The sequence below is a fragment of the Oncorhynchus keta genome, chromosome 13 (assembly GCF_023373465.1).
Source record: "Oncorhynchus keta strain PuntledgeMale-10-30-2019 chromosome 13, Oket_V2, whole genome shotgun sequence".
In the NCBI taxonomy this organism is placed as follows: Eukaryota; Metazoa; Chordata; class Actinopteri; order Salmoniformes; family Salmonidae; genus Oncorhynchus; species Oncorhynchus keta.
Window position 1 is genome coordinate 13,450,877 of NC_068433.1, and position 13,927 is coordinate 13,464,803.

The following is a 13,927-nucleotide window of genomic DNA, read 5'->3' on the forward strand; positions in this document are numbered from 1 at the left end:
TAACAAGTAATCTAACAATTTCACAACAACTACCTTATACACACAAGTGTAAAGGAATGAATAAGAATATGTACATATAAATATATGGATGAGCGATGGCCGAACGGCATAGGCAAGATGCAGTAGATGGTTTAGAGTACAGTATATGCATATGAGATAAGTAATGTATGGTATGTAAACATTATATAAAGTGTTGTTATTTAATTCCGTAAAACCTCCATCCGAGATTTCGGGAAAACCAGGGAATTAAAAAAAAAGTTTCAATAATTTTGCAAGGCTAGTCATGCACATATCCAGTTTTTTTTTGTTATTGCCGGTGGGGTGCTATGATGAGGCATCGCCAATAGGCGGGACTTTGAGACAGTGGATTGAGCTAAACCATTGCATTGTGAACCACATAGCAGACCACACGTCAGTTAGTACGGCTCTAGCGATCAACAGAAATGACGGTAGCCTAAACCGCAACAGGCATCTATTTGAACTTGGTTCAAAGTGCAGGCGGTAGTTCGTTGCACGGGTAGACATGTGCATTTGGGACCTGTAGCATCAACTCCAACGGATCGCCTTTCTGAAACTTATGACTTCATTTTTTGCATAATTTTTTGCGTCTTTTTCCAAGGACTTGCAAGTGCATGCATGGGCTTTATAGTTTGGTTTAGGGGCTACCAAAAAGGCTATATCCTAACAGTTAGATCATCAGAACAGCCAGCCTACATGGTCTGGTAATTTGTTTATGAAAGGTATCCTGGCACACAGTCTGACATTATTGACTGGGCAGACATTTCGTGTGATGGGACTCCAAACTCTGAAGGTAAGACATCTATCTATCTCTAGTCTACAGCAGAGTGCAGGGTTATACACCTGTGATGTAATGCGTGGTCCGTGTTATTTTATAACCTTTACACATGACTGATTTCTCGTAGTTTGGACGTCTCTTGGCATCATTTAACTCACTTTTCTCTTTATACCTCATAAGGCGAGCTCGTGGAGGGTTATTTGAAAAGAGGCAAGCTGTGACGCAAGTTATATTTGAATAGTGTTTTCTTTTCCAATGGCTCTTTCAATGATCCCCAAGTTGCGCAATGCTATTTGAGCAATAATTGGATATGATTTACGGGCAATCGCGCAAGAGAGGGTTAATCATGTAAACTCATGCAGTGGGTATGTACTGTGCTTCATACATCATAACCACACACATTGAAATCAAATCATCAGTGAGCAGTAGGCAGTGACGCCTTATTGCATTCTCTAGCAAACCGCACCTTTGTGGTTTTCACAGTAGCCGAGTACCAGGGTGAGAGTATTCTCACGCCTATTAGATAGGCTATATTTATGTATGAGACAGGCTATATTTGTGTATGAGACAGACAGGGTTATCATGTTAGGACTGCCACAGATATTGTTACCACAGCTGTTTAGTCTGGGCTGTCTAATCTACCCCCTGTTGTAATTAGTGAGGTACAATAGCAGCTATAGACCTCATTACATCATTGTTCAACACGGAGAAACTCATTGTATGGCTATTCATCTATACTGAACAAAAATATAAACGCAACAATTTCAAAGATTCTTCTGAGTTAGAGTTCATATAAGGAAATCAGTCAATTGAAATGAATTCATTAGGCCCTAATCTATTGATTTAACATACTGGGCGGTGGCGCATCCATGGGTGGCCCACCCACTTGGGAGCCAGGCCAACCCACTGGGGTGCCAGGCCCAGCCAATCAGAATGAGTTTTTCCCCCATTACACGATCTGGCAACAGCTCTGGTAGACGTTCCTGCAGTCAGCATGCCAAATGCACGCTTCCTCAACTTGGACATCTGTGGCATTGTGTTGTGTAACAAAACTGCACATTTCACAGTGGCCTTTTATTGGCCCCCAGCACAAGGTGTACCTGTGTAATCATCATACTGTTTAATTAGCATCTATGCAACACCTGTCAGGTGGATGGATTATCTTGACAAAGGATAAAATGCTCACGAATAGGGGTGTAAAAAATATTCTGTCACAAACCATGAGAAAAATATGCTTTTTGTGCGGTATGGAACAATTCTGGGATCTTTTATTTCAGCTCATGAACCACGGGACCAACACTTTACGTGTTCCGTTTATATTTTATCAGTGTATGATTGAATAGGGAGGTAAAACGAGGCATTGTTATGACCTGGTAATATATCTTGCTACACTAATATCACTCATAGTCCTACATCATATTCAAATCAAATTTAATTGGTCACATACAGATGTTAATGCAAGTGTAGCAAAATGCTTGTGCTTCTAGTTCCGACCGTGCAGTAATATCTAACAAGTAATCTAACAATTTCACAACAACTACCTTATACACACAAGTGTAAAGGAATGAATAAGAATATGTACATAAAAATATATGGATGAGCGATGGCCGAACGGCATAGGCAAGATGCAGTAGATGGTATAGGGTACAGTATATACATTAGAGATAAGTAATGTAGGGTATGTAAACATTATATAAAGTGGCATTGTTTAAAGTGACTAGTGATACATTTATTACATCCAATTTTTAATTATTGAAGTGGCTAGAGATTTGAGTCAGTATGTTGGCAGCAGCCACTCAATGTTAGTGATTGCTGTTTAACAGTCTGATGGCCTTGAGAATGAAGCTGTTTTTCAGTCTCTCGGTCCCAGCTTTGATGCCCCTGTACTGACCTCGCCTTCTGGATGATAGCTGGGTGAACAGGCAGTGGCTCGGGTAGTTGTTGTCCTTGAGGATCTTTTTGGCCTTCTTGTGACATCGGGTGGTGTAGGTGTCCTGGAGGGCATGTAGTTTGCCCCCGGTGTTGCGTTGTGCAGACCTCACTACCTTCTGGAGAGCCTTACGGGTGTGGGCGGAGCAGTTGCCGTACCAGGTAGTGATACAGCCCGACAGGATGCATCTGTAAAAGTTTGTGAGTGCTTTTGGTGACAAGCCAAATTTCTTCAGCCTCCTGAGGTTGAATAGGCGCTGCTGCGCCGCCTTCACCACGCTGTCTGTGTGAGTGGACCAATTCAGTTTGTCCGTGATGTGTACACCGATGAACTTAAAACTTTCCACCTTCTCCACTACTGTGCCATCGATGTGGATAGGGGGGTGCTCCCTCTGCTGTTTCCTGAAGTCCACGATCATCTCCTTTGTTTTGTTGATGTTGAGTGTGAGGTTATTTTCCTGACACCACACTCTGAGGGCACTCACCTCCTAACTGTAGGCCGTCTCGTCGTTGTTGGTAATCAAGCCGAACTACTGTAGTCTCGTCTGCAAACTTGATGATTGAGTTGGAGGCGTGCATGGCCACGCAGTCATGGGTGAACAGGGAGCACAGGAGGGTGCTGAGAATACACCCTTGTGGGCCCCAGTGTTGAGGATCAGCGGGGTGGAGATGTTGTTTCCTACCCTCACCACTTGGGGGCTGTCCGTCAAAGTCCAGGATGCAGTTGTACAGGGCGGGGTCTCGACCCAGGGTACAGGGTATAAGGGCAATAATAGCTACACAGCACACGTGCAATAACTATTAGGTCTGTTATTTATAAGCGGTTTTGAGTGCTGCTACCCACCACTGATTACAGCATATAAATCCCTATACACAGTGATATGAATCAGCTATGAGCATTGGTTTACATTCCAGTCTGTGCACCATGCTATGTGTGGCTCCACAGGTCAAACCCAGGCTTACTTTGTTTGGGTATCGATCCACCGGCCTCATTAGTGGGTTTTGACCAGAGCGACGCCCCATCTTGACAAGGCTTCGCTCCAACGCTTAACTCTTCCGCGTCTCCAACGCTGCGCTTGAAATATGCATAAAGGTCAACCTTTTCTACCGCTCCGCTAGTAGGGTCCTCGCCGCTCACCTTCCCACAATCCTCTGCACATTTTCTCTGTGTGCCCTTGTTGAAAATTAATGGGGGTGGAACTTCTCCTGAATTCACTGTTGGAGAAAACCCTGCATTACTCTGTGTGTGGGAGCTCAGACAGGGGCGTGGGCGGCCTGACTCCACCGGCTCTGTCAGGCGCTTTCCTCCAACCGCCCACGGAGCAGCGGGGATTAGGACAGGGCCTGGTGTTCTGGATGTTTTTTTGTTCTGCAGCCTCACTGATTTGACCCACTAGGATGTTTTCTGTCAGACTTAAAGCTGCAATATGTAACTTTTTGGGCAACCCGTCCAAATCCACATAAAAATGTGAGTTATAGATCTGTCATTCTCATTGAAAGCAAGTCTAAGAAGCGGTAGATCTGTTCTATGTGCACAATTTCTATGCTTCCTGTTTTCTATGCTTAAGTTTCATGTTGGCTTCTTTTACTTTTGGTTTTGTACACCAGTTTCAAAATGGTGAAAATACAATACTTTTGGTTATGGAAAATATATTTCACAGAGGTTAGATGGTACAATGATTATCTACACTATATTTGCTTGTTTTGTCACATTAACTGAAATTCGGCGAACTATTAGAGTTGTAACAACCAAAGCCTTTAAGACTTTGACTTGTAAGTCTGTCTGTCTGGGGGTTTTCAATAAAGCCGCTGACAAAGAACATTACAGTGTGATGATGATATATATACACTATATGGCTAAACGTATGTGGACACCTGCTTGTCGAACATCTCATTCCAAAATCATGGGCATTAATATGGAGTTCATTCCCCCATTGCTGCTATAACAGCCCCCACTCTTCTTGGAATGCTATCTACTAGATGTTGGAAAATTGCTGCAGGGACTTGCTTCCATTTAGCCAAAAGAGCATTATTGAGGTTGGCCACTGATGTTGGGTGAATAGGCCTGGCTTGCTGGCGGCGTTCCAATTAATCTCAAAGGTGTTCGATGGGGTTGAGGTCAGGGCTCTGCAGGCCAGTCAAGTTCTTCCACAATGATCTCGACGAGTGGTGGAAAAAGTAACCAATTGTCATACTTGAGTAAATGTATAGATACCTTAATAGAAAGTTACTGTAGTAAAAGTGAAAGTTATTAAAATACTACTTGAGTAAGTCAAAGTATTTGGTTTTAAATATACTTAAAAAGTAAAAGTATACATTTATATTAATCAAATCAAAATGTATTTGTCACATGCACTGACTAAAACAGGTGCATACCTTACTGTGTAATGCTTACTTACAAACCCTTAACCAACAATGCAGTTTTAAGAAAAGTAAATTTAAGAAAATATTGACTAAATAAACTAAAGTAACACAATACAATAACGAGGCAACAGTATATACAGGGGATACAGGTACCGAGTCAATGTCTTGGGGAACAGGTTAGTCGAGGTAATTGAGGTATAATGTACATGTTGTTCGGGGTAAAGGGGCACACTGTTTTTAAAATGTATAGATAGCCAGGGGCACACTCCAACACTCAGACATTATTTACAAAAGATGCATTTGGGTTTAATGAGTTCACCAGAGGCAGTAGGGATGACCATGTGTTCTCTTGATAAGTGCATGAATTTGACAATTTTCCTGTCCTGCTAAGTATTCAAAATGTATAGGTACTTTTGGTTGTCAGGGACAATGTATGGAGTAAAAAGTACAATATTTTCTTTAGGAACGTAGTGAAGTAAAAGTTGTCAAAAATATAAATAGTAAAGTACAGATACACCAAACAACTACTTAAGTAGTACATTAAAGTATTTTTACTTCAGTACTTTACACCACTGATCTCAACAAACCATTTATGTATAGACCAAACTTTACATTTGGCACTATGCAATCGGGCAGTTAGCATTCTCCTGGCATCCGTCAAACCAAGATTAGTCCCTCGGACTGCCAGATGGTGAAGCGAGATTTGTCACTCCAGAGAACACATTTCCATTGCTCCAGAGTCCAATGGCGGCGAGCTTTACACTACTCCAACCGACGCTTGGCATTGCGCATGGTGATCTTAGGCTTATGTGCCACGTTGAAAGTCACTGAGCTCTTCAGTACGGGCCATTCTACTGCCAATGTTTGTCAATGGAGATTGCATGGCTGTGTGCTCGATCTTTATTCACCTGTCAGCAACGTGTGTGGCTGCAATAGCCGGATCCACTAATTTTAAGGGGTGTCCACATACCATGTCGTGTATATGTACAGGTGTTCTAAAGTCAAACCTCATCAGCTTGTTCTGGTGAGATTCTGTTCAAGTTGCATGACGAGCTGAGTGAGTATGTTGTTGATTAGCTGCTGCAATTATTTTAATATTGGGTAACATGCTTACTCTGCTCTTTTTGCGAATCAGTTTCTGATTGAGAGAATTGCGCCATGTAAAATGTTTTTATCCATCCACTGTCCTTGCTCCCTTTAGCAACCACACATAGTATGCAACGCTTTCAATACAAAATCCCTTTGCAAAATCAAATCAGACAATTGGTGAAAGAGCATTAGCTCAGGAGTTAACGCAAGTCTTCAGATCTCAGGCAAGGTAACTCATTGACTCATTCACTAATTGGCTACCATGTAACTATTCCCCAGGTCGTTGCTGTAAATGAGAATGTCTTCTCAGTCAATTTACCTGAACAAATAAAATAAGTGTTAAATAAATCCATAAAAGCACCTCCATTACATGTGGCGTGATAGAACCTACAACAAGTCATTTGCTTGGTTGTCCACACCTCAGCAGCAGGAACAAAAGGAATTCAGCAAGGGTGGGTGTGATGTGCAGTTAGAAAATAGATCTCTCCCCGTATTCACAGTAACTCACCTCCTCTCTCCCATTTCTGCAGGCACATTGCCTCTCCCAAAGCCTTCTGTATACACGCTTAACATTTTGCTTGTCTCCAGAGGCTCCTAGAGCAGCCAGCGAGCGACCTCTGACTTGCGTCAAGCCGCCATGCCCCAGTGCCTTGTTAGGCAAACTGGCCTTAATTTGATTCTTTGTAAAGGGCTAATTTATGCCAAAGGACTGAGATCTGGTTAGAGGAGGGATAGAGAGGGGTGAGGGAGAAGGAAAGTGGTGGTGGTGGTGGGGGGGGTGGTAGAGAAGGAAAGAGAGGGATTTTAGGACTGGGGGAGAGTGAGAAAGAGAAGGATGGAGGAAGGAAGTACAGAAGCTGATCAGTAGAAAGACAGAAGAAGCAAAATCAATCTCAGGAGAGCAAAATAAACCAACAAAGAAAGTAATTACAGGGAAGCAGCTAACCAGAGGCATGCAGTCGCATCACTGGGGTATGCTTCACTGCCTCCTCTCCTACTCTCTCCCTCCTCTCCCTCTCTCTCTTCCACGCTCTTTCGCTTTTTTGTTCTTTCTTTCCCTTCCTGTTTCTGTCTCCCCCCCACACACATTCCTGAGAGGACCTGGGCAATTTCATCCTGTCAGTGCTCCTTTCACCTTAAAGGGCAAAGATGGAACGCCTGGGAGAGAGTGACACTCGTAACAGCTAAAGGTCAGGCTGTCCATAATTAAAGCAGCCAGGTGATACATAGTCAATGAGGTGGCTGGGAGAACAAATGGAACGACAATGGGTGACCACACAGGAGTATCTGCCCTGTTGAGTAGTAAAAGCAGAGTATTGATGCTTATTCTGACTAGAGTGCACTGTCTACATCCAGTATCTGTAACAGGTGTAAGAGTATACATTTCACTTGTTTAAATGAATTTACCATACTCCTGCAATAGAGCGTGTGTTCGTACATTTCATTATTCCTGTTGTGACCTCAGTTTATGTCTGTGTCCACAAAAATACACACAGAGACCCTTCTATTGCTCAGAGTTTATCTAATAGCTAGATACAAATGTAGACTTTTCAGAGTTATCTTCATTCCTATCATGCCCCAAGTCCCCATCTTACACACAGCCATAGCAGAGATGGAAGAGCAAGTAAGACACCCTACTCTGAGTTTTTTTTGTTGGTTCAATGAAAGTCAATGAACTAAGTAGACCAGACCCAGCTGCTATTGCATTGGTGTCTATGGGAGACCCATCCCATTAAGTAGAACGGAACTGACAATTATTTTCAATGGTAAACAGCCGGAGTGAACTATCTTCATTTATCCACCATCTTTGGCCCTAGTACTAACACAGTAAGTGGTGGTTTTCCTCTCGGTTTTGGGGGATGTGTCATAGAGATAGATTGAGGACTCTAGATGGATATAACATGGAGATTGATGAGCATGGACATTATTGAGTCCTCTATCTATCTCTATGGGTAATTCATTCACTCTTTACATAATTCATTGGCTGCTTGGTTGATATGAAACCGTTATTACTTACTGTGAATCAAATAAAATGTTATTAGTCACATGCGCCGAATACAACAGGTATAGATAGACCTTACAGTGAAATACTTACTTAAAAGCCCCTAACCAACAATGCAGTTAAAAAATACGGATAAGAATAAGAGATAAAAGTAACAAGTAATTAAAGAGCAGCAGTAAAATAACAATAGCGAGACTATATACAGGGGGGTACTGATACAGTCAATGTTCGGGGGCACCGGTTAGTTTAGGTAGTATGTACATGTAGGTAGAGTTATTAAAATGACTATGCATAGGTAACAACAGAGAGGAGCAGTGGTTTAAAGTGGGGGCGATGGGGGGCACTGCAAATAGTCTGGGTGGCCTTTGACAAGAGGTTCAGGAGTCTTATGGCTAGACTTGGTGGTCCTGGACCACTTGCCGTGTGGTAGCAGAGAGAACAGTCTATGACTAGAATGGCTGGAGTCTTTTACAATTTTTAGGGCCTTCTTCTGACACTGCCTTGTATAGAGGTCCTGGATGGCAGGAATCTTGGCCCCAGTGATGTACTGGGCCGTACGCACTACCCTCTGTTGTGCTTTGTGGTCGGAGCCTGAGCAGTTGTCATACCAGGCAGTGATACAACCATGCTCTCGATGGTGCAGCTGTAGAACCTTTTGAGGATCTCAGGATCCATGCCAAATCTTTTCAGTCTCCTTAGGGGGAATAGGTTTTGTTTTGCCCTCTTAATTACCGTCTTGGTGTGCTTGGACCATGTTAGTTTGTTGGTGATGTGGACACCAAGAAACTCTCAACCTGCTCCACTGCAGCCCCGTCGATGAGAATTGGGGTGTGCTCGGTCTTCTTTTTCCTGTAGTTCACAATCATCTCCTCTGTCTTGATTACGTTGAGAGAGAGGTTGTTGTCCTGGCACCACACGGCCAGGTCTCTGACCTCCTCCCTCAAGACCGTCGTTGATCAGGCCTACCACTGTTGTGTCATTAGCAAATGTAATGATTGTGTTGGAGTCGTGCCTGGCCTGTCAGTCATGAGTGAACAGTGAGTACAGGAGGGGACTGAGCAGCACCCCTAAGGTGCCCCTGTGTTGAGGATCAGCATGTTGGATAAAATAAATAAATAATGAAACATTTTCAATTTGGTTTAAAAATGCAAAAACAAAGTGTTGGAGAAGAAAGTAATATGTGCCATGTAAAATATGTGCCATGTAAAAAAGCGAACGTTTAAGTTCCTTGCTCAGAACATGAGAACAAATGAAAGTTGGTGGTTCCTTTTAACATGAGACTTCAATATTCCAAGGTAAGAGGTTTTAGGTTGTAGTTAATATAGTATTTATAGGACTATTTCTCTCTATACCACTTGTATTTCATATACCTTTTAACTATTGGATGTTCTTATAGGCACTTTAGTATTAATATATAATAATAATATAATAATAATAATAATGCCAGTGTAACAGTATAGCTTCCGTCCCTGTCCTCGCCACTACCTGGGCTCGAACCAGGAACACATCGACAACAGCCACACTCGAAGCATCGTTACCCATCGCTCCACAAAAGCCGCGGCCCTTGCAGCGCAAGGGGAATAACTACTCCAAATCTGAAAGTGAGTGATGTTTGAAATGGTATTAGATGCTGCTCAGTCAGACTGCTCTATCAAATCAGACTTAATTATAACATAATAACACACAGAAATACAAGCCTTTGGTCATTAATATGGTCGAATCCGGAAACGATTATTTCAAAAACAAAAAGTGAATTATTTCAGTGAAATACGGAACCGTTTTGTATATTATCTAACGGGTGGCATCCATAAGTGGTCGTGGTCCTTCTGTAGCTCAGTTGGTAGAGCATGGCGCTTGTAACGCCAGGGTAGTGGGTTCGATCCCCGGGACCACCCATACGTAGAATGTATGCACACATGACTTGCTTTGGATAAAAGCGTCTGCTAAATGGCATTTTTTATTATTATTTATTATTATTTTTTTTAATTATTATTATTATTTTTATTTTTTATAAGTCTAAATATTCTTGTTACATTGCACAACCTTCAATGTATGTCATAATTACGTACAATTCTGGAAAATTAGTTCACAATGAGCCAGTCAGCCCAAACTGTTGCATATACCGTGACTCTGCGTGCAATGAACGCAAGATAAATGACACAATTTCACCTGGTTAATATTGCCTGCTAAACTGGATTAGTAGTTATAACTAGTGATTATGATTGTTTTTTTTATAAGACAAGTTTAATGCTAGCTAGCAATTTACCTTGGCTTCTACTGCATTCGCGTAACAGGCAGGCTCCTCGTGGAGTGCAATGGTTAGAGCGTTGGACTAGTTAACTGTACGGTTGCAAGATTGGAACCCCTGAGCTGACAAGGTGAAAATCTGTTGTTCTGCCCCAGAACGGTTAATTGTTATGAAAAATTAGGGCCGATTTCAAGTTATCGGCCATTCCGATTAATCGGTCGACCTCTACAGTTTACCTTAGTGTTCTTGGGCACAGGGACTATGGTGGTCTGCTTAAAACATGTTGGTATTACAGACTCGGACAGGGAGAGGTTGAAAATGTCAGTGAAGACACTTTCCAGTTGGTCAGAGCATGCAGTACACGTCCTGGTAATCCATCTGGCCCTACAGCCTTCACATCGGCTGCGGAGAGCGTGATCACACAGTCTTCCGGAACAGCTGGTGCTATCATGCATGTTTCAGTGTTATTAGTTTAGCTCGTCTGGTAGGCTCGTGTCACTAGGCAGCTCTCAGCTGTGCTTCCCTTTGTAGCCTGTAATGGTTTGCAAGCCCTGCCACATCTCCGGATTCCTACCGCAAGCTCTGAACCTTTACACCGGATCATCGCAACTAGCTAGCTGCAATCCGAGTGGCTACTCCTGGCTAACGTCTCTGTCCCAAAACAAGCTACAGTTAGCCTTGAGCTAAGCCCATCTCCCGACTAGCTGAAGAGGCCCAACAATACCTCTTTTGCCAATTGGCCTGGACCCTTTACTGCCGACACGGAGCCCCGCCGATCCATCACGACTGGTCCGCCGACATAATCGTCCGAGGTGGTTTCAACAGGCTTTTCGTTAGCATACTCCTGGGCTACAATTACCCGGGCCCACGACCGGTCTGTCGATGTCACCGCAAGAAGAGGAATAAACAGACTCACCCCATCGCGACGTCCCCCAAAGGTTAGCTCTCTAGCCCTCGCTATCTCCCTGCTTGCTAATTCGGCCTGCTAACGGTTAGCTTGTCTAGCCCGGGCCTACGAACTGTTAGCTTGTTAGCACAGGCCTGCTAACCATCTGGCTCACTGCGTTCTAAACACTCTGAACCCATTTACTTTCTATCTCTCTTTGATTTTTATTTTGTTTATACCTTCCGGAAACCTGCCTCACCCACTGTGATACGGAATCGCTATCACCTTTAATTTTTATTTTATTTTTATGACACACTCAAGAACCTCCAGACGCTAACCAGCTAACTAGCTACAAGCTATTTAGTCATTGTTAGTTTTTTTTTAAACCTGGATAACACTCGCCAGCCCAGCTTCCCTGCCCATCCACCGCTGCCCCCTGGACACTGATCTCTTGGCTACATAGCTGACGCACGCTGGACTGTCCATTAATCACGGTACTCCATTCTGCTTGTTTGTTTTATCTGTCGACCCAGTTGCCTAGTCAACGCCATTTTACCTGCTGTTTGTTGTGCTAGCTGATTAGCCTCGCCTACTGTTTTTAGCTAGCTTTCCCAATTCTACACCTGTGATTACTGTATGCCTCGCTGTATGTCTCTCCCAAATGTCAATATGCCTTGTATACTGTTGTTCAGGTTAGTTATCATTGTTTTAGTTCACAATGGAGCCCCTAGATCCACTCTGCATACCCCTGTTACCTCCTTTGTCCCACCCCCCACACATGCGGTGACCTCACCCATTACAACCAGCATGTCCAGAGATACAACCTCTCTCATCATCACCCAGTGCCTGGGCTTACCTCCGCTGTACCCGCACCCCACCATACCCCTGTCTGCGCATTATGCCCTGAATATATTCTACCATGCCCAGAAACCTGCTCCTCTTATCCTCTGCCCCCAACGCTCTAGGCGACCAGTTTTGATAGCCTTTAGCCGCACCCTCATACTACTCCTTCTCTGTTCCGCGGGTGATGTGGAGGTAAACCCAGGCCCTGCATGTCCCCAGGTACCCTCATTTGTTGACTTCTGTGATCGAAAAAGTCTTGGTTTTATGCATGTCAACATCAGAAGCCTCCTCCCTAAGTTTGTTTTACTCACTGCTTTAGCACACTCTGCTAACCCTGATGTCCTTGCCGTGTCTGAATCCTGGCTCAGGAAGGCCACCAAAAATTCAGAGATTTCCATACCCAACTATAACATCTTCCGTCAAGATAGAACTGCCAAAGGGGCGGAGTAGCAGTCTACTGCAGAGATAGCCTGCAAAGTAATGTCATACTTTCCAGGTCCATACCCAAACAGTTTGAACTACTAATTTTGAAAATTACTCTCTCCAGAAACAAGTCTCTCACTGTTGCCGCCTGCTACCGACCCCGTCAGCTCCCAGCTGTGCCCTGGACACCATTTGTGAATTGATCGCCCCCATCTAGCTTCAGAGTTTGTCCTGTTAGGTGACCTAAACTGGGATATGCTTAACACCCGGCAGTCCTACAATCTAAGCTAGATGCCCTCAATCTCACGCAAATCATCAAGGAACCCACCAGGTACAACCCTAACTCTGTAAACAAGGGCACCCTCATAGACGTCATCCTGACCAACTGGCCCTCCAAATATACCTCCGCTGTCTTCAACCAGGATCTCAGCGATCACTGCCTCATCGCCTGTATCCGCCACGGAGCCGCAGTCAAACGACCACCCCTCATCACTGTCAAACGCTCCCTAAAACACTTCTGTGAGCAGGCCTTTCTAATCGACCTGGCCCGTGTATCCTGGAAGGACATTGACCTCATCCCGTCAGTTGAGGATGCCTGGTCATTCTTTAAAAGTAACTTCCTCACCATTTTGGATAAGCATGCTCCGTTCAAAAAATGCAGAACCAAGAACAGATACAGCCCTTGGTTCACTCCAGACCTGACTGCCCTCGACCAGCACAAAAACATCCTGTGGCGGACTGCAATAGCATCGAATAGCCCCGTGATATGCAACTGTTCAGGGAAGTCAGGAACCAATACACGCAGTCAGTCAGGAAAGCTAAGGCCAGCTTCTTCAGGCAAAAGTTTGCATCCTGTAGCTCCAACTCCAAAAAGTTCTGGGACACTGTGAAGTCCATGGAGAACAAGAGCACCTCCTCCCAGCTGCCCACTGCACTGAGGCTAGGAAACACGGTCTCCACCGATAAATCCATGATTATCGAAAACTTCAATAAGCACTTCTCAACGGCTGGCCATGCCTTCCGCCTGGCTACTCCAACCTCGGCCAACAGCTCCGCCCCCCCGTAGTTCCTCACCCAAGCCTCTCCAGGTTCTCCTTTACCCAAATCCAGATAGCAGATGTTCTGAAAGAGCTGCAAAACCTGGACCCGTACAAATCAGCTGGGCTTGACAATCTGGACCCGCTATTTCTGAAACTATCTGCCGCCATTGTCGCAACCCCTATTACCAGCCTGTTCAACCTCTCTTTCATATCGTCTGAGATCCCCAAGGATTGAAAGCTGCCGCAGTCATCCCCTCTTCAAAGGAGGAGACACCCTGGACCCAAACTGCTATAGACCTATATCCAT

At 44.1% G+C, this 13,927-nt stretch overlaps 1 protein-coding gene across 2 annotated transcripts in view; it reads left to right on the forward strand.

Moving 5' to 3' along the window:
* Nucleotides 1–371: 371 nt before the first annotated feature.
* The window catches only part of LOC118392700 (RAS guanyl-releasing protein 2-like), an 85,361-nt gene continuing 71,805 nt past the window's right edge, over nucleotides 372–13,927 (forward strand). For both annotated transcript variants that reach the window (XM_052459403.1, XM_052459402.1), the window contains exon 1: nucleotides 372–811. The gene's annotated coding sequence lies outside the window, so the exon portion shown is untranslated. The remainder of the gene's footprint in view (nucleotides 812–13,927) is intronic.